This window comes from Salvelinus fontinalis, chromosome 1 (genome assembly GCF_029448725.1).
Source record: "Salvelinus fontinalis isolate EN_2023a chromosome 1, ASM2944872v1, whole genome shotgun sequence".
NCBI lineage: Eukaryota > Metazoa > Chordata > Actinopteri > Salmoniformes > Salmonidae > Salvelinus > Salvelinus fontinalis.
In genome coordinates, this window is record NC_074665.1 from 89,314,336 (window position 1) to 89,333,843 (window position 19,508).

Sequence of the window (19,508 nt, forward strand, 5' to 3'; positions counted from 1 at the left end):
TAAAAAGATGCATGAAGTGACATGTATCGAACCTAGGCCACTAACCTGCGAGTGACACTGGATGACTGCAAACAGAGCCTCGTGGATGGACTCAAAGGTAGCGTGGTAGACCTCCATGATCAGATGTTCAAGGGGGACAAACTGCAGGGCCCCCAGCACCAGGGTCACGTCATGGGGGTTGGAGAGCATCCCCTCCCCATGACGGAGCAGAATGTCCAGCGCTGGCATGGTCAGAGCAGCGGTCAGGGTTGTCTGCTTGCCAGACTCCTTCACTAGAAACTGAGAGAAGAGAGGACAGTGGGAGTTGAACCAGAGACAAAGGACAGAAAGAGAGAGAAGAACAGAGAAAAACAGAAATACTGGAACTCCAATTGGAGTGAGACAACATTCCGGTTTGTAAGTCTTGTGGACACAGTTAGGGATTGTAGTTGTGTGTGGTAACACCTAAAGTTAGTTCTTCCTGCAGAGTTGCAGTGAGGTGAGAGTGGGCCATATCGATAAACGAAATCAGATTCAGCTTGATTAAATGGGACAGGTAGTCACTCTCCCTGCTGCACACTGAGACTGAGACAGGGAGGGAGACACTTACTGCTGCAGCCCAAAATTGGCTTTCCCCAGCTAAACCAATTCTTCCCCCAAATCACATCCAAGACACGGGAGACAGTGCAGAGCAGGAGAAGCGTGACATGCTTTGTAACGGACTGCCAGACTGTGTTTCTTTCTGCAATGCCCTAAGGGGGTTTCTACTCTAAATAGGAAACACATTTACCCTTCAATTCCATGTTAAGTCAATGCCAAAGCCAATCCAATGCTTTGTTTTGTCCCTCTTGAAGCATGGAAGCAGGTTTGTATGTGAGGACACATTGTACCTTTACCAGAACTAGATTTTGCATGATTCTACCTCAAATAATATTTTTCAGCGGCATTCATTTATTTGGATGAACAGTCCTCAATAAAGCACAGCACATCAAAAGTCACAGTGAATACTTACTACCAAGGCAGACATCATCTGAGATGCAATGAGTCAGAATGCCTTTCAGCAGGTTTCTGGAATCAGGCAGCTGGCAAGAAACTTCGTTATTCGTTGTATTTTATTATTATTTTGTTTTCAAGAGAAATTCTGTGAAATTCTGAATGATGTCTGTTTTAGTCACCCATGTCTGTCAGTGATGGTACAGGAAATTTACTTGGACATTTACTGGAGGGTTATTACAGCTATTATCAGTAGCAGGAAATCCCACAATGTACAGGTGAGCATCTCAGAACACACTACCATCTCAGAACACGCTACCATCTCAGAACACTCTACCATCTCAGAACCCGCTACCATCTCAGAACACGCTACCATCTCAGAACACGCTACCATCTCAGAACACGCTACCATCTCAGAACACGCTACCATCTCAGAACACGCTACCATCTCAGAACACGCTACCATCTCAGAACACGCTACCATCTCAGAACACGCTACCATCTCAGAACACACTACCAAGTCTGATCTCTTTTTCTTTTACTAGCTCTGACTTTGCTGATAGCTACGTTGTTGAGGAAAATAGTACGTACTATGACTGTGATACGTGGTTGTCCCACCTAGCTATCTTAAAATGAATGCACTAACTGTAAGTGGCTCTGTATAAGAGTGTCTGCTAAATGACTAAAATGTCAATGTCAATGTCAATCTAAAAAGGAAAAAGAAACGTGCATTGTTGTGGAATGAGAGAGTGAAAAGTAGTGGAGTGATGAGACCAGGAAGTCCATGGGGTGCTAGGATGGGCACAGCTCTCGTAGGATCTGCTGGCTGAAGTTCCTATAGAGACCCATGTGACTTAGACTCTCCTGGGTGATGCCCTCGCTAGGCTCATCCTGTAGGCAAGCGCAGGCTAGCTCGCTCCTCACCATCCCGGTCATCGCATACACAGAGAAGGTCTGGCCTAGCAGACTGTCTGTCAAGCTGGCCTGGATGGCAGGGCCCATGACAGCAGTGCTCTTCCCCAGCAAGTGGCTCAGGGTCTCATCTAGCTGCTTGGTTTTGCTGAGGCTGGAGGTCATGGCCTGGCACAGCGTGTTCAAAGACGCAAGCAGGAGCTGTACGGAGAACAGTGTTTCCTGGGACAGTAGATAAAGCCATAACGGCCACCTTGCTATTGACCAAGTAGGTGATGCATTTCTATTGGCTGAGACAGACACTGCTCTTTCTGTGGATTATCAATAGGATCAGGGACTGGATGAAATCCTGGATGGTTTTTAGGAAAGTCAGCCAAGCAGAGCTGTCCACAGTTTGAGAGGACCTTATTGCAGTGTGAAAGGAGAGCTGCCAAAGCTGCCTCCAAGAGGCTACTCCCATGCACAATCTTTAAAACATAATGGGAATTATTCGGCAGATGTCTTGTCACTAAAGGCTTCACGTTATTATGTAGCTGTGTGTCTGTGACCATGAGGAATAAGAACAAAAAGAGCCCTGAAAAGTCTTCAGATGACATTCGATCTGGGTTAAGAGCTTCGGTGACTTGAAGTAAGCTTAAAAGGTTATCGGCTTGACTTTCACATAGGGTTATAGAGGCTCCAGTCGTACTAGAGCTCAGTATGTGTTGGACTATGGCCTCCAGTCTATTCAAAGCAGAAGGGGCTTCCGTCTGACTGAGTTACTGCACTTACTTTGTCTCCAGCTGTTGAACAACTGACTTCACTTAACTTCATGAGTGCTGGATGGATTGGGGTCATGTCTGGGGTGCTGCTGAAAATCCCCACAATCCTTTGAGTGACACATCTGACCACAGCAGAGTAAGTAATGGGTAACTCGACCAGAATGAGGCTCTCAAGCAGATGTTTGGAAATGAGAGAGACAGACAGCCTCTCAGTGGTGTCTTCTGAAGTAGGGAGCTGAGGAGAACTTCAACTATATGAAGCATTTCGTCCTCTGAGAGGTATAGCGAGATCATTGGTAGGTTTGTGGTAACTAGGTACCAATGTGCCATTGGGTAGGTGCTGGCATCAAAACTACTGACCTGGCAGTCCCATAGTTGGTCACTCTGCTGGCCAATTTGAGGATCTTCTCTCCCCACAATGTACTGGACTGCTCTGTGGAGGACATCTGAAGCTCTAGTCTGTCCCATAGCTCATGCTTAGGATAACTTTCTTCATTTGTTGGAGAGTGAGCATTTTTTGCAAGAGGTGGGTCCTATGGAGAACAGGCTGTCAGAGATCATCCACTGTAAGCGTCCTATGGAGAACAGGCTGTCGGAGCTCATCCACTGTAAGCGTCCTATGGAGAACAGGCTGTCGGAGCTCAACCACTGTAAGAGTCCTATGGAGAACAGGCTGTCGGAGCTCATCCACTGTAAGCGTCCTATGGAGAACAGGCTGTCGGAGCTCATCCACTGTAAGCGTCCTATGGAGAACAGGCTGTCGGGGGGCTCATCCACTGTAAGCGTCCTATGGAGAACAGGCTGTCGGAGCTAATCCACTGTAAGCGTCCTATGGAGAACAGGCTGTCGGAGCTCATCCACTGTAAGAGTCCTATGGAGAACAGGTTGTCGGGGAGCTCATCCACTGTAAGAGTCCTATGGAGAACAGGCTGTCGGAGCTCATCCACTGCTGAGAGTCCTATGGAGAACAGGCTGTCGGGGGACTCATCCACTGTAAGAGTCCTATGGAGAACAGGCTGTCGGGGAGCTCATCCACTGTAAGAGTCCTATGGAGAACAGGCTGTCGGGGGGCTCATCCACTGTAAGAGTCCTATGGAGAACAGGCTGTCGGAGCTCATCCACTGCTGAGAGTCCTATGGAGAATAGGCTGCCGGGGGACTCATCCACTGTAAGCGTCCTATGGAGCACAGGCTGTCGGAGCTCATCCACTGTAAGAGTCCTATGGAGAACAGGCTGTCGGAGCTCATCCACTGTAAGCGTCCTATGGAGAACAGGCTGTCGGGGGGCTCATCCACTGTAAGCGTCCTATGGAGAACAGGCTGTCGGAGCTAATCCACTGTAAGCGTCCTATGGAGAACAGGCTGTCGGGGAGCTCATCCACTGTAAGAGTCCTATGGAGAACAGGCTGTCGGGGGGCTCATCCACTGTAAGAGTCCTATGGAGAACAGGCTGTCGGGGGGCTCATCCACTGTAAGCGTCCTATGGAGAACAGGCTGTCGGAGCTCATCCACTGTAAGAGTCCTATGGAGAACAGGCTGTCGGGGGGCTCATCCACTGTAAGAGTCCTATGGAGAACAGGTTGTCGGGGAGCTCATCCACTGTAAGAGTCCTATGGAGAACAGGCTGTCGGGGGGCTCATCCACTGTAAGCGTCCTATGGAGAACAGGCTGTCGGAGCTCATCCACTGTAAGAGTCCTATGGAGAACAGGTTGTCGGGGGGCTCATCCACTGTAAGAGTCCTATGGAGAACAAGCTGTCGGGGGGCTCATCCACTGTAAGCGTCCTATGGAGAACAGGCTGTCGGGGGGCTCATCCACTGTAAGCGTCCTATGGAGAACAGGTTGTCGGAGCTCATCCACTGTAAGCGTCCTATGGAGAACAGGCTGTCGGGGAGCTCATCCACTGTAAGAGTCCTATGGAGAACAGGCTGTCGGAGCTCATCCACTGTAAGAGTCCTATGGAGAACAGGCTGTCGGGGGGCTCATCCACTGTAAGAGTCCTATGGAGAACAGGCTGTCGGGGGGCTCATCCACTGTAAGCGTCCTATGGAGAACAGGCTGTCGGAGCTCATCCACTGTAAGAGTCCTATGGAGAACAGGTTGTCGGGGGGCTCATCCACTGTAAGAGTCCTATGGAGAACAGGCTGTCGGGGGGCTCATCCACTGTAAGCGTCCTATGGAGAACAGGCTGTCGGGGGGCTCATCCACTGTAAGCGTCCTATGGAGAACAGGTTGTCGGAGCTCATCCACTGTAAGCGTCCTATGGAGAACAGGCTGTCGGGGGGCTCATCCACTGTAAGCGTCCTATGGAGAACAGGCTGTCGGGGAGCTCATCCACTGTAAGAGTCCTATGGAGAACAGGCTGTCGGAGCTCATCCACTGTAAGCGTCCTATGGAGAACAGGCTGTCGGGAAGCTCATCCACTGTAAGAGTCCTATGGAGAACAGGCTGTCGGGGGGCTCATCCACTGTAAGAGTCCTATGGAGAACAGGCTGTCGGAGCTCATCCACTGCTGAGAGTCCTATGGAGAATAGGCTGCCGGGGGACTCATCCACTGTAAGCGTCCTATGGAGCACAGGCTGTCGGAGCTCATCCACTGTAAGAGTCCTATGGAGAACAGGCTGTCGGAGCTCATCCACTGTAAGCGTCCTATGGAGAACAGGCTGTCGGGGGGCTCATCCACTGTAAGCGTCCTATGGAGAACAGGCTGTCGGAGCTAATCCACTGTAAGCGTCCTATGGAGAACAGGCTGTCGGGGAGCTCATCCACTGTAAGAGTCCTATGGAGAACAGGCTGTCGGGGGGCTCATCCACTGTAAGAGTCCTATGGAGAACAGGCTGTCGGGGGGCTCATCCACTGTAAGCGTCCTATGGAGAGCAGGCTGTCGGAGCTCATCCACTGTAAGAGTCCTATGGAGAACAGGCTGTCGGGGGGCTCATCCACTGTAAGAGTCCTATGGAGAACAGGTTGTCGGGGAGCTCATCCACTGTAAGAGTCCTATGGAGAACAGGCTGTCGGGGGGCTCATCCACTGTAAGCGTCCTATGGAGAACAGGCTGTCGGAGCTCATCCACTGTAAGAGTCCTATGGAGAACAGGTTGTCGGGGGGCTCATCCACTGTAAGAGTCCTATGGAGAACAGGCTGTCGGGGGGCTCATCCACTGTAAGCGTCCTATGGAGAACAGGCTGTCGGGGGGCTCATCCACTGTAAGCGTCCTATGGAGAACAGGTTGTCGGAGCTCATCCACTGTAAGCGTCCTATGGAGAACAGGCTGTCGGGGAGCTCATCCACTGTAAGAGTCCTATGGAGAACAGGCTGTCGGAGCTCATCCACTGTAAGAGTCCTATGGAGAACAGGCTGTCGGGGGGCTCATCCACTGTAAGAGTCCTATGGAGAACAGGCTGTCGGAGCTCATCCACTGTAAGAGTCCTATGGAGAACAGGTTGTCGGGGGGCTCATCCACTGTAAGAGTCCTATGGAGAACAAGCTGTCGGGGGGCTCATCCACTGTAAGCGTCCTATGGAGAACAGGCTGTCGGGGGGCTCATCCACTGTAAGCGTCCTATGGAGAACAGGTTGTCGGAGCTCATCCACTGTAAGCGTCCTATGGAGAACAGGCTGTCGGGGAGCTCATCCACTGTAAGAGTCCTATGGAGAACAGGCTGTCGGAGCTCATCCACTGTAAGAGTCCTATGGAGAACAGGCTGTCGGGGGGCTCATCCACTGTAAGAGTCCTATGGAGAACAGGCTGTCGGGGGGCTCATCCACTGTAAGCGTCCTATGGAGAACAGGTTGTCGGAGCTCATCCACTGTAAGCGTCCTATGGAGAACAGGCTGTCGGGGGGCTCATCCACTGTAAGCGTCCTATGGAGAACAGGCTGTCGGGGAGCTCATCCACTGTAAGAGTCCTATGGAGAACAGGCTGTCGGAGCTCATCCACTGTAAGCGTCCTATGGAGAACAGGCTGTCGGGAAGCTCATCCACTGTAAGAGTCCTATGGAGAACAGGCTGTCTGGGGGCTCATCCACTGTAAGAGTCCTATGGAGAACAGGCTGTCGGAGCTCATCCACTGCTGAGAGTCCTATGGAGAATAGGCTGCCGGGGGACTCATCCACTGTAAGCGTCCTATGGAGCACAGGCTGTCGGAGCTCATCCACTGTAAGAGTCCTATGGAGAACAGGCTGTCGGAGCTCATCCACTGTAAGCGTCCTATGGAGAACAGGCTGTCGGGGGGCTCATCCACTGTAAGCGTCCTATGGAGAACAGGCTGTCGGAGCTAATCCACTGTAAGCGTCCTATGGAGAACAGGCTGTCGGGGAGCTCATCCACTGTAAGAGTCCTATGGAGAACAGGCTGTCGGGGGGCTCATCCACTGTAAGAGTCCTATGGAGAACAGGCTGTCGGGGGGCTCATCCACTGTAAGCGTCCTATGGAGAACAGGCTGTCGGGGGGCTCATCCACTGTAAGCGTCCTATGGAGAACAGGCTGTCGGAGCTCATCCACTGTAAGAGTCCTATGGAGAACAGGCTGTCGGGGGGCTCATCCACTGTAAGAGTCCTATGGAGAACAGGTTGTCGGGGAGCTCATCCACTGTAAGAGTCCTATGGAGAACAGGCTGTCGGGGGGCTCATCCACTGTAAGCGTCCTATGGAGAACAGGCTGTCGGAGCTCATCCACTGTAAGAGTCCTATGGAGAACAGGTTGTCGGGGGGCTCATCCACTGTAAGAGTCCTATGGAGAACAGGCTGTCGGGGGGCTCATCCACTGTAAGCGTCCTATGGAGAACAGGCTGTCGGGGGGCTCATCCACTGTAAGCGTCCTATGGAGAACAGGTTGTCGGAGCTCATCCACTGTAAGCGTCCTATGGAGAACAGGCTGTCGGGGAGCTCATCCACTGTAAGAGTCCTATGGAGAACAGGCTGTCGGAGCTCATCCACTGTAAGAGTCCTATGGAGAACAGGCTGTCGGGGGGCTCATCCACTGTAAGAGTCCTATGGAGAACAGGCTGTCGGGGGGCTCATCCACTGTAAGCGTCCTATGGAGAACAGGCTGTCGGAGCTCATCCACTGTAAGAGTCCTATGGAGAACAGGTTGTCGGGGGGCTCATCCACTGTAAGAGTCCTATGGAGAACAGGCTGTCGGGGGGCTCATCCACTGTAAGCGTCCTATGGAGAACAGGCTGTCGGGGGGCTCATCCACTGTAAGCGTCCTATGGAGAACAGGTTGTCGGAGCTCATCCACTGTAAGCGTCCTATGGAGAACAGGCTGTCGGGGGGCTCATCCACTGTAAGCGTCCTATGGAGAACAGGCTGTCGGGGAGCTCATCCACTGTAAGAGTCCTATGGAGAACAGGCTGTCGGAGCTCATCCACTGTAAGCGTCCTATGGAGAACAGGCTGTCGGGGGGCTCATCCACTGTAAGCGTCCTATGGAGAACAGGTTGTCGGAGCTCATCCACTGTAAGCGTCCTATGGAGAACAGGCTGTCGGGGGGCTCATCCACTGTAAGCGTCCTATGGAGAACAGGCTGTCGGGGAGCTCATCCACTGTAAGAGTCCTATGGAGAACAGGCTGTCGGAGCTCATCCACTGTAAGCGTCCTATGGAGAACAGGCTGTCGGGGAGCTCATCCACTGTAAGAGTCCTATGGAGAACAGGTTGTCGGGGGACTCATCCACTGTAAGCGTCCTATGGAGAACAGGCTGTCGGGGAGCTCATCCACTGTAAGCGTCCTATGGAGAACAGGCTGTCGGAGCTCATCCACTGTAAGCGTCCTATGGAGAACAGGCTGCCGGAGCTCATCCACTGCTGAGAGTCCTATGGAGAACAGGCTGTCGGAGCTCATCCACTGTAAGCGCCCTATGGAGAACAGGCTGTCGGAGCTCATCCACTGCTGAGAGTCCTATGGAGAACAGGCTGTCAGAGCTCATCCACTGTAAGCGTCCTATGGAGAACGGGCTGTCGGAGCTCATCCACTGCTGAGAGTCCTATGGAGAACAGGCTGTCGGAGCTCATCCACTGTAAGCGTCCTATGGAGAACAGGTTGTCGGAGCTCATCCCCTGCTGAGAGTCCTATGGAGAACAGGCTGTCGGAGCTCATCCACTGCTGAGAGTCCTATGGAGAACAGGTTGTCGGAGCTCATCCACTGCTGAGAGTCCTATGGAGAACAGGTTGTCGGAGCTCATCCACTGTAAGCGTCCTATGGAGAACAGGCTGTCGGAGCTCATCCACTGTAAGCGTCATATGGAGAACAGGCTGTCGGAGCTCATCCACTGTAAGCGTCCTATGGAGAACAGGCTGTCGGAGCTCATCCACTGCTGAGAGTCCTATGGAGAACAGGCTGTCGGAGCTCATCCACTGCTGAGAGTCCTATGGAGAACAGGCTGTCGGAGCTCATCCACTGTAAGCGTCCTATGGAGAACAGGTTGTCGGAGCTCATCCCCTGCTGAGAGTCCTATGGAGAACAGGCTGTCGGAGCTCATCCACTGCTGAGAGTCCTATGGAGAACAGGTTGTCGGAGCTCATCCACTGCTGAGAGTCCTATGGAGAACAGGTTGTCGGAGCTCATCCACTGCTGAGAGTCCTATGGAGAACAGGCTGTCGGAGCTCATCCACTGCTGAGAGTCCTATGGAGAACAGGTTGTCGGAGCTCATCCACTGCTGAGAGTCCTATGGAGAACAGGTTGTCGGAGCTCATCCACTGCTGAGAGTCCTATGGAGAACAGGTTGTCGGAGCTCATCCACTGCTGAGAGTCCTATGGAGAACAGGTTGTCGGAGCTCATCCACTGTAAGCGTCCTATGGAGAACAGGCTGTCGGAGCTCATCCACTGTAAGCGTCATATGGAGAACAGGCTGTCGGAGCTCATCCACTGTAAGCGTCCTATGGAGAACAGGTTGTCGGAGCTCATCCACTGTAAGCGTCCTATGGAGAACAGGCTGTCGGGGGGCTCATCCACTGTAAGCGTCCTATGGAGAACAGGCTGTCGGGGAGCTCATCCACTGTAAGAGTCCTATGGAGAACAGGCTGTCGGAGCTCATCCACTGTAAGCGTCCTATGGAGAACAGGCTGTCGGGGAGCTCATCCACTGTAAGAGTCCTATGGAGAACAGGTTGTCGGGGGACTCATCCACTGTAAGCGTCCTATGGAGAACAGGCTGTCGGGGAGCTCATCCACTGTAAGCGTCCTATGGAGAACAGGCTGTCGGAGCTCATCCACTGTAAGCGTCCTATGGAGAACAGGCTGTCGGAGCTCATCCACTGCTGAGAGTCCTATGGAGAACAGGCTGTCGGAGCTCATCCACTGTAAGCGCCCTATGGAGAACAGGCTGTCGGAGCTCATCCACTGCTGAGAGTCCTATGGAGAACAGGCTGTCGGAGCTCATCCACTGTAAGCGTCCTATGGAGAACGGGCTGTCGGAGCTCATCCACTGCTGAGAGTCCTATGGAGAACAGGCTGTCGGAGCTCATCCACTGTAAGCGTCCTATGGAGAACAGGTTGTCGGAGCTCATCCCCTGCTGAGAGTCCTATGGAGAACAGGCTGTCGGAGCTCATCCACTGCTGAGAGTCCTATGGAGAACAGGTTGTCGGAGCTCATCCACTGCTGAGAGTCCTATGGAGAACAGGTTGTCGGAGCTCATCCACTGTAAGCGTCCTATGGAGAACAGGCTGTCGGAGCTCATCCACTGTAAGCGTCATATGGAGAACAGGCTGTCGGAGCTCATCCACTGTAAGCGTCCTATGGAGAACAGGCTGTCGGAGCTCATCCACTGCTGAGAGTCCTATGGAGAACAGGCTGTCGGAGCTCATCCACTGTAAGCGCCCTATGGAGAACAGGCTGTCGGAGCTCATCCACTGCTGAGAGTCCTATGGAGAACAGGCTGTCGGAGCTCATCCACTGTAAGCGTCCTATGGAGAACAGGTTGTCGGAGCTCATCCCCTGCTGAGAGTCCTATGGAGAACAGGCTGTCGGAGCTCATCCACTGCTGAGAGTCCTATGGAGAACAGGTTGTCGGAGCTCATCCACTGCTGAGAGTCCTATGGAGAACAGGTTGTCGGAGCTCATCCACTGCTGAGAGTCCTATGGAGAACAGGCTGTCGGAGCTCATCCACTGCTGAGAGTCCTATGGAGAACAGGTTGTCGGAGCTCATCCACTGCTGAGAGTCCTATGGAGAACAGGTTGTCGGAGCTCATCCACTGCTGAGAGTCCTATGGAGAACAGGTTGTCGGAGCTCATCCACTGCTGAGAGTCCTATGGAGAACAGGTTGTCGGAGCTCATCCACTGTAAGCGTCCTATGGAGAACAGGCTGTCGGAGCTCATCCACTGTAAGCGTCATATGGAGAACAGGCTGTCGGAGCTCATCCACTGTAAGCGTCCTATGGAGAACAGGCTGTCGGAGCTCATCCACTGCTGAGAGTCCTATGGAGAACAGGCTGTCGGAGCTCATCCACTGTAAGCGCCCTATGGAGAACAGGCTGTCGGAGCTCATCCACTGCTGAGAGTCCTATGGAGAACAGGCTGTCGGAGCTCATCCACTGTAAGCGTCCTATGGAGAACAGGTTGTCGGAGCTCATCCCCTGCTGAGAGTCCTATGGAGAACAGGCTGTCGGAGCTCATCCACTGCTGAGAGTCCTATGGAGAACAGGTTGTCGGAGCTCATCCACTGCTGAGAGTCCTATGGAGAACAGGTTGTCGGAGCTCATCCACTGCTGAGAGTCCTATGGAGAACAGGCTGTCGGAGCTCATCCACTGCTGAGAGTCCTATGGAGAACAGGTTGTCGGAGCTCATCCACTGCTGAGAGTCCTATGGAGAACAGGTTGTCGGAGCTCATCCACTGCTGAGAGTCCTATGGAGAACAGGTTGTCGGAGCTCATCCACTGCTGAGAGTCCTATGGAGAACAGGTTGTCGGAGCTCAGGCACCCTCATAGATATCATCCTAACCAAGCTGCCCTCCAAATACACCTCTGCTGTCTTCAACCAGGATCTCAGCAATCACTGCCTCATTGCTTGCGTCTGTAATGGGTCTGCGATCAAACGACCACCCCTCATCACTGTCAAACCCTCCTTAAAACACTTCAGCGAGCAGGCCTTTCTAATCGACCTGGGCTGGGTATCCTGGAAGGATATTGACCTCATTCCGTCAGTAGAAGATGCCTGGTTATTCTTTAAAAGGTCATTCCTCACAATCTTAAATGTAAAGCTGGTGGTTCCTTTTAACAGGAGTCTTCAATATTCCCAGGTAAGAAGTTTTATGTTGTAGTTATTATAGGAATTATAGGACTGTTTCTCGCTATACGATTTGTATTTCATATACCTTTGACTATTGGATGTTCTTATAGGCACTTTAGTATTGCCAGTGTAACAGAATAGCTTCCATCCCTCTCCTCGCCGCTACCTGGGCTCGAACCAGGAACACATCGACAACAGCCACCCTCGAAGCAGCGTTACCCATGCAGAGCAAGGGGAACAACTACTCCAAGTCTCAGAGTGAGTGACGTTTGAAACGCTATTAGCGCGCACCTAGCTAGCTAGCCATTTCACATCGGTTACACCAGCCTAATCTCGGGAGTTGATAGGCTTGATGTCATAAACAGCGCAATGCTTGAAGCATTGCGAAGAGCTGCTGGCAAAACGCACGAAAGTGCTGTTTGAATGAATGCATACGAGCCTGCTGGTGCCTACCATCGCTCAGTCAGACTGCTCTATCAAATCATAGACTTAATTATAACATAATAACACACAGAAATACGAGCCTTAGGTCATTAATATGGTCGAATCCGGAAACTATCATCTCGAAAACAAAACGTTTATTCTTTCAGTGAAATACGGAACCGTTCCGTATTTATCTAACGGGTGGCATATATAAGTCTAAATATTCCTGTTACATTGCACAACCTTCAATGTTATGTCATAATTACGTAAAATTCTGGCAAATTAGTTCGCAATGAGCCAGGCGGCCCAAACTGTTGCATATACCCTGACTCTGCGTGCAATGAACGCAAGCGAAGTGACACAATTTCAACGGGTTAATTTTGCCTGCTATTTCTTTTAGCTAAATATGCAGATAAAAGAATATGTACAGTGGGGCAAAAAAGTATTTAGTCAGCCACCAATTGTGCAAGTTCTCCCACTTAAAAAGATGAGAGAGGCCTGTAATTTTCATCATAGGTACACTTCAACTATGACAGACAAAATGAGAAAAAAACATCCAGAAAATCACATTGTAGGATTTTTAATGAATTTATTTGCAAATTATGGTGGAAAATAAGTATTTGTTCACCTACAAACAAGCAAGATTTCTGGCTCTCACAGACCTGTAACTTCTTCTTTAAGAGGCTCCTCTGTCCTCCACTCGTTACCTGTATTAATGGCACCTGTTTGAGCTTGTTATCAGTATAAAAGACACCTGTCCACAACCTCAAACAGTCACACTCCAAACTCCACTATGGCCAAGACCAAAGAGCTGTTAAAGGACACCAGAAACAAAATTGTAGACCTGCACCAGGCTAGGAAGACTGAATCTTCAATAGGTAAGCAGCTTGGTTTGAAGAAATCAACTGTGGGAGCAATTATTAGGAAATGGAAGACATACAAGACCACTGATAATCTCCCTCGATCTGGTGCTCCACGCAAGATCTCACCCTGTGGGGTCAAAATGATCACAAGAACAGTGAGCAAAAATCCCAGAACCACACAGAGGGACCTAGTGAATGACCTGCAGAGAGCTGGGACCAAAGTAACAAAGCCTACCATCAGTAACACACTACTCTGCCAGGGACTCAAATCCTGCAGTGCCAGACGTGTCCCCCTGCTTAAGCCAGTACATGTCGAGGCCCGTCTGAAGTTTGCTAGAGAGCATTTGGATTATCCAGAAGAAGATTGGGAGAATGTCATATGGTCAGATGAAACTAAAATAGAACTTTTTGGTAAAAACTCAACTCGTCGTGTTTGGAGGACAAAGAATGCTGAGTTGCATCCAAAGAACACCATACCTACTGTGAAGCATGGGGGTGGAAACATCATGCTTTGGGGCTGTTTTTCTGCAAAGGGACCAGGATGACTGATCCGTGTAATGGAAAGAATGAATGGGGCCATGTATCGTGAGATTTTGAGTGAAAACCTCCTTCCATCAGCAAAGGCATTGAAAATGAAACGTGGCTGGGTCTTTCAGCATGACAATGATCCCAAACACACCGCCCGGGCAACGAAGGAGTGGCTTCGTAAGAAGCATTTCAAGGTCCTGGAGTGGCCTAGCCAGTCTCCAGATCTCAACCCCATAGAAAATCTTTGGAGGGAGTTGAAAGTCCGGGTTGCCCAGCAACAGCCCCAAAACATCACTGCTCTAGAGGAGACAGTGGTGGGCCGTCAGGGCCTGCAAGGCCTTCTCTGCTGGACTAAACATCATCAGAATATATATATTTTTTAAATATATTTTCCCACAAATATGTATTAAATTATTCCCCAGAGTAAGAATTATACTCTTCATTTCATAGCTTTCTTCTTGGTTGCACTGCTTCCAGCCCCAGGTTGAGATTTGGAGGGCTGGTCTTTATGTTAGATCTTTTATCCAATCATATTCAGCCATCATGTGTTGCCAGGGGTCTAAAATATGCCCTCAGGCCTTCAGAATCAACAGTGCGGGCGCTTGTAGCTTAAAGTGAATGGAAATGAAAATTTAGTGTCAACCAATCAGCTTTAGAGTTGGCTATTGTACGCCTGCTGCAAAATACAAAATTACCTAATTTATGCTATTGCTGAAGTGATGGGAGAAGAGATCAAAATGGAGATTAAAAAAGCTCCCTTTGTTGCTGTTATGGTGGACGAGACAACAGATGTGGGAAATGCAGCACAGCTCTCACTCGTCCTGCGTTATGTGACGAACACAGGAGTCAAGGAGCGATTTATGCGATTTGAAGATGTGACAAGCGGCAAGCGAGCTGATGACATTGCCGCTCTTATTTTCCGTTTCTTGGAGGAAAATGAATGTAGTCTGGATAAAGTTGTGGCACAGTGTTTTGATGTCGCAGCAGTCATGGCATCTGGACTCAATGTGGTGCAGGCTAAAGTTAAGGAGAGGGCACCGATGGCCTTATTCATTCACTACTATGCACATCGACTAAATTTAGTACTGACTCAAGGAGCCTCAACGCTTAAAGAATGCAAGGTCTTCTTTGCCAACCTCAATGGCCTTGCAGCATTTTTCTCACGATCCCCTAAGCGCACGCAACTGCTGGATGACATCTGCAAGCGTCGTCTTCCTAAGGTTGCACCAACGAGGTGGCAATATACATCTAGATTGGTCAATGCAGTCTTTGAAAAGAGAGTTGCCCTAAAGGAGCTGTTTAACCACTTACTGGAACATCATGATGACCATGACGGGGATACTGTGCTTATGGCTGATGGATTTAATGCACGTTTGGATGATTTTGAGTTTTGTTTTTTGCTTGAAATATTCAATGGGATTTTTAATTATTCGGATGTGCTTTTTGGAATTCTACAGAAACAAATTTTGGATGTACAATTCTGCCTGACAAGGGTGAACGAGTTTTGTGACACAATTGAGCGAGAGAGGTGCAGGTTCAGTCAAATCTACGATGACACAGCGCGCATCTCAAGTTCACCCAGCGCACGCAGAGGCCCAGCACAAGGAGACCCTCGCACAAACTATCAACAACTCCACAGCAATATTCTGGACAACATTCTTTGCCAGATACGAAACAGGTTTCAAGACCACGAAAAATTAATGTTTCTCTCTCTCCTGGACCCCCGGCACTTTCAGACCTACCGGAAAAAAATCCCGCAAACAGCCTTCTCCAGCTTAACAGAGAGTCACGGAACACTGTTCGACCTATCCAAGCTAAAAACAGAACTGACTGTAATGTATGCTATGACTGATTTTGAAGGGAAAAGTCCCTCTGATCTCCTTGATTTCCTTAAGCAGAAAAATCTGAATGAGGACATGGGGCAACTTTACACATTGGCATGTGTGACAGTGACTATCCCTGTGTCCACGGCTTCTGTCGAGCGGTCATTCTCGGCCTTAAAGCGAATCAAAACGTATTCCAGAAATGCTACTGGACAGACTCGGCTTTCAGCATTAGCCTCCATGTCGATAGAAAAGGACTTATTGGTGGAACTAAAACGCACAGATAGACTGTACAACAGAGTCATTGAAGTCTAATTGAGGAAAGAAAGGAGGAAGGATTTTGTGTTCAAATAATCAGTCTTTGGTGAGTAGGCATACAATGCATTTTATTTTTTATTAAATATGTATGTTTCGCATTTTATTTCGTTAATATTAAATAGCCTATATATTAACAAAATAAAATGGCAAATAGCCTATGTTGCAAATTATTTGTTTTATTTTTATTTTCAGTGAATAGTTATGTGTCTTTATCATCGCGGTGAAAATGCTTTGGGTGCGACAATGCGCTGTTTAGTGAACACACTGTATTTATTTTTTTGGGGACTTAAAGCTCAAAGTTTGTGGACCAGAAATGGATAGAAGAAGAATATTAATATAACTCTGTTGCACTCGACTATGTTCTTGCCTATTAGTTGAACTGTACTGTATTGTACTCTTCCCCTGCAATTCTCTGAATAAAAATGTCAATTTCAAGGTGACGCAACGCCTGGTTATACTGCGTTTCTGTCTAAATGTATAGTGTCTAGAGCCATGGCATCATAATGATGGTAATAAGAGGTGGATTAATTCGGGTGGGACTGTGTAGGACCTCACTGAAGGCCCAGGACCCAGGCCCACGGCACGCTACTGAGAGGAGATCTGCATGGGGAGGAATGGGCCAAAATACCAGCAACAGTGTGTGAAAACCTTGTGAAGACTTACAGAAAACGTTTGACCTCTGTCATTGCCAACAAAGGGTATATAACAAAGAATTGAGATAAACGTTTGTTATTGACCAAATACTTATTTTCCACCATAATTTGCAAATAAATTCATGAAAATTCCTACAATGTGATTTCCTGGATTTTTTTTCTTCTGTTTTTGTCTGTCATAGTTGAAGTGTACCTATGATGAAAATTACAGGCCTCTCTCATCTTTTTAAGTGGGAGAACTTGCACAATTGGTGGCTGACTAAATACTTTTTTTGCCCCACTGTACTTGTGTGTATTGATTTTAAGAAAGGCATTGATGTTTATGGTTAGGTACACGTTGGAGCAACGACAGTCCATTTTCCCGAATGCGCACCGCATCGATTAAATGCAACGCAGGACACGCTAGATAAACTAGTAATATCATCAACCATGTGTAGTTAACTAGTGATTATGATTGATTGTTTTTTATAAGATAAGTTTAATGCTAGCTAGCAACTTACCTTGGCTTCTTACTGCATTCGTGTAACAGGCGGGCTCCTCATGAGGCAGGTGGTTGGAGCGTTGGACTAGTTAACCGTAAGGTTGCAAGATTGGATCCCTGAGCTGACAAGGTAAAAATCTGTCGTTCTGCCCCTGAACAAGGCAGTTAACCCACCGTTCGTTCCTAGGCCATCATTGAAAATAAGAACGTGTTCTTAACTGACTTGCCTAGTTAAATAAAGGTGTAAAAAATATATATTTAAAACATTTTAATAAAAAAATCGGCATCCAAAACTACCGGCCATTCCGATTAATCGGTCGACCTCTAAAATATACCCTCTTAAAACTGACTATCCTGCCGATCCTTGACTTCGGAGATGTCATTTACAAAATAGCCTCCAACACTCTACTCAGCAAATTGGATGCAGTCTATCACAGTGCCATCCGTTTTGTCACCAAAGCCCCATATACTACTCACCACTGCGAACTGTATCCTCTCATTGGCTGGCCCTCGCTTCATATTTGTCACCAATCCCACTGGCTCCAGGTCATCTATAAGTCTTTGCTAGGTAAAGCCCCGCCTTATCTCAGCTCACTGGTCACCATAGCAGCACTCACCCATAGCACGCGCTCCAGCAGGTATATTTCACTGGTCACCCCCAAAGCCAATTCCTCCTTTGGCCGCCTTTCCTTCCAGTTCTCTGCTGCCAATGACTGGAACGAATTGCAAAAATTACTGAAGCTGGAAACCCATATCTCCCTCACTAACTTTAAGCTCCAGCTGTCAGAGCAGCTCACAGATCACTGCACCTGTACATAGCCCATCTGTAAATAGCCCATCCAACTACCTCATCCCCATACTGTTATTTTTTGTTGTTGTTCCTTTGCACCCCAGTATCTCTACATGCACATTCATCTTCTGCACATCTATCACTCCAGTGTTTAATTGCTAAATTGTAATTATTTCGCCACAATGGCCTATTTATTGCCTTACCTCCCTTATCTTACATAATTTGCACACACTGTACATAGACTTTTTCCTCTATTGTGTCATTGACTGTATGTTTGTTTATTCCATGTGTAACTCTGTGTTGTTGTTTGTGTCGCACTGCTTTGCTTTATCTTGGCCAGGTCGCAGTTGTAAATGAGAACTTGTTCTCAACTAGCCTACCTGGTAAAAATAAATGTGAAAAAAAATAAAATAATACATTGCTGAGCGTCCTATGAAGAACAGGCTGTCGGCGCTCATCCACTGCTGAGCGTCCTTTGCACTGCCTCTGGAAGAACAGGCTGTCGGAACTCATCCACTGCTGGGCGGCAGATGACAGCCAGGAGCTCCTCAGCTTGGCATAGGTCAGGAGAACAGAGGAGATGAGGGCCTCGTGTGCCTTCCTAACCCGTGACTCTGTGCAGTCGGAGTTGATCCATCCGGCCGACATCAGCTCGTCCACGTCCGGCTCTATGATCAGGTGGTTGAGACTGAGCAGGGCTTTTAGACAGCGGTACCATGCTGATATAATGGGATGGGAATTGTCAAACAACACCCTAACCACCTTCCTATAGAAAATCAACTGAACCTTCTTGTGTTTTATCCTGTCAGCCGACACATTGTAAATGTCTCCCATCAAGCATAAATTCAAGAGGTTCTCCAAAGCCAGCAGAGCTAAGCTGCAGTTTTCACCATCAAACGTGTCTTTGAGAGTCACCACGTTTATGAAATCCACGGCGGTGATTAACTGTGTTCTTTATTATCCTCTCCTTTACAGTAGGCGTCCAGTGAGAACCTGAAGAGCTGCGGGAGGGAACTCGACCTGACCGCATAATGGAGAGTGGTGTCACAGAGCTTTGTAATTATGGAGTGGATTGGGGAGAGTAGGCCCTTCCCTGCCAGCCCCTTCTTCATCCCTGGCTCCTCCTTATACGCCTGGAGGTGGTCTGGCAGGAAGAGAGCAGACTGCCGGATGGTATCCACCTTACCACGGATGTCCCTACTCAGGTGCTGGCCAACACGTGGGTCATCCTCGGCCATCCAGGCCGTGATGGTCAGTAGGTCCCTGAGCAGGAGGAGGTGCGGGAGCATGTGTGTTGTGACTTGGACAAACACACGGTTGACATTGGCCTGCTACCTCTGGACCGTGAGTTACCTGCTCAGGGTAAGAAGAAGGACCTCAAACACCTGGGGTGTCAGGGGGTCTGTGATTTGCTGCTGACTGAGCTTGGATTAGGCCAGGGCACACAGCTTGGCCAGCAGCTCCACCAGTAGCCTGTACTTAGTGGTGAATGTGACAGAGAGGACTGGGGAGGACAGGATGCCCTTACAGAATCTCAGCACAGTGGAGACAGCTGCTGAGGAGGTCTCTGAGGCAACTCCTGAATCCTTTCAATTATAACCTGGAGAGAAAAAAATGTTAGAAATCATGACATTTAATAAAACACTTGTATCATCAGTGTAAAATGGGTATGGTGCAGTTTTTCTACCCGGGGTGTCTTGGGGTTTTTCAGCTTAATGTGAATACCAGAGTAAATGGAAGCCATACTGTACATGAA

The 19,508-nt window shown here is 49.1% G+C and overlaps 1 pseudogene; it reads right to left on the minus strand.

Moving 5' to 3' along the window:
• The window catches only part of LOC129861179 (unhealthy ribosome biogenesis protein 2 homolog), a 61,773-nt pseudogene that overhangs the window by 36,198 nt on the left and 6,067 nt on the right, over nucleotides 1-19,508 (minus strand).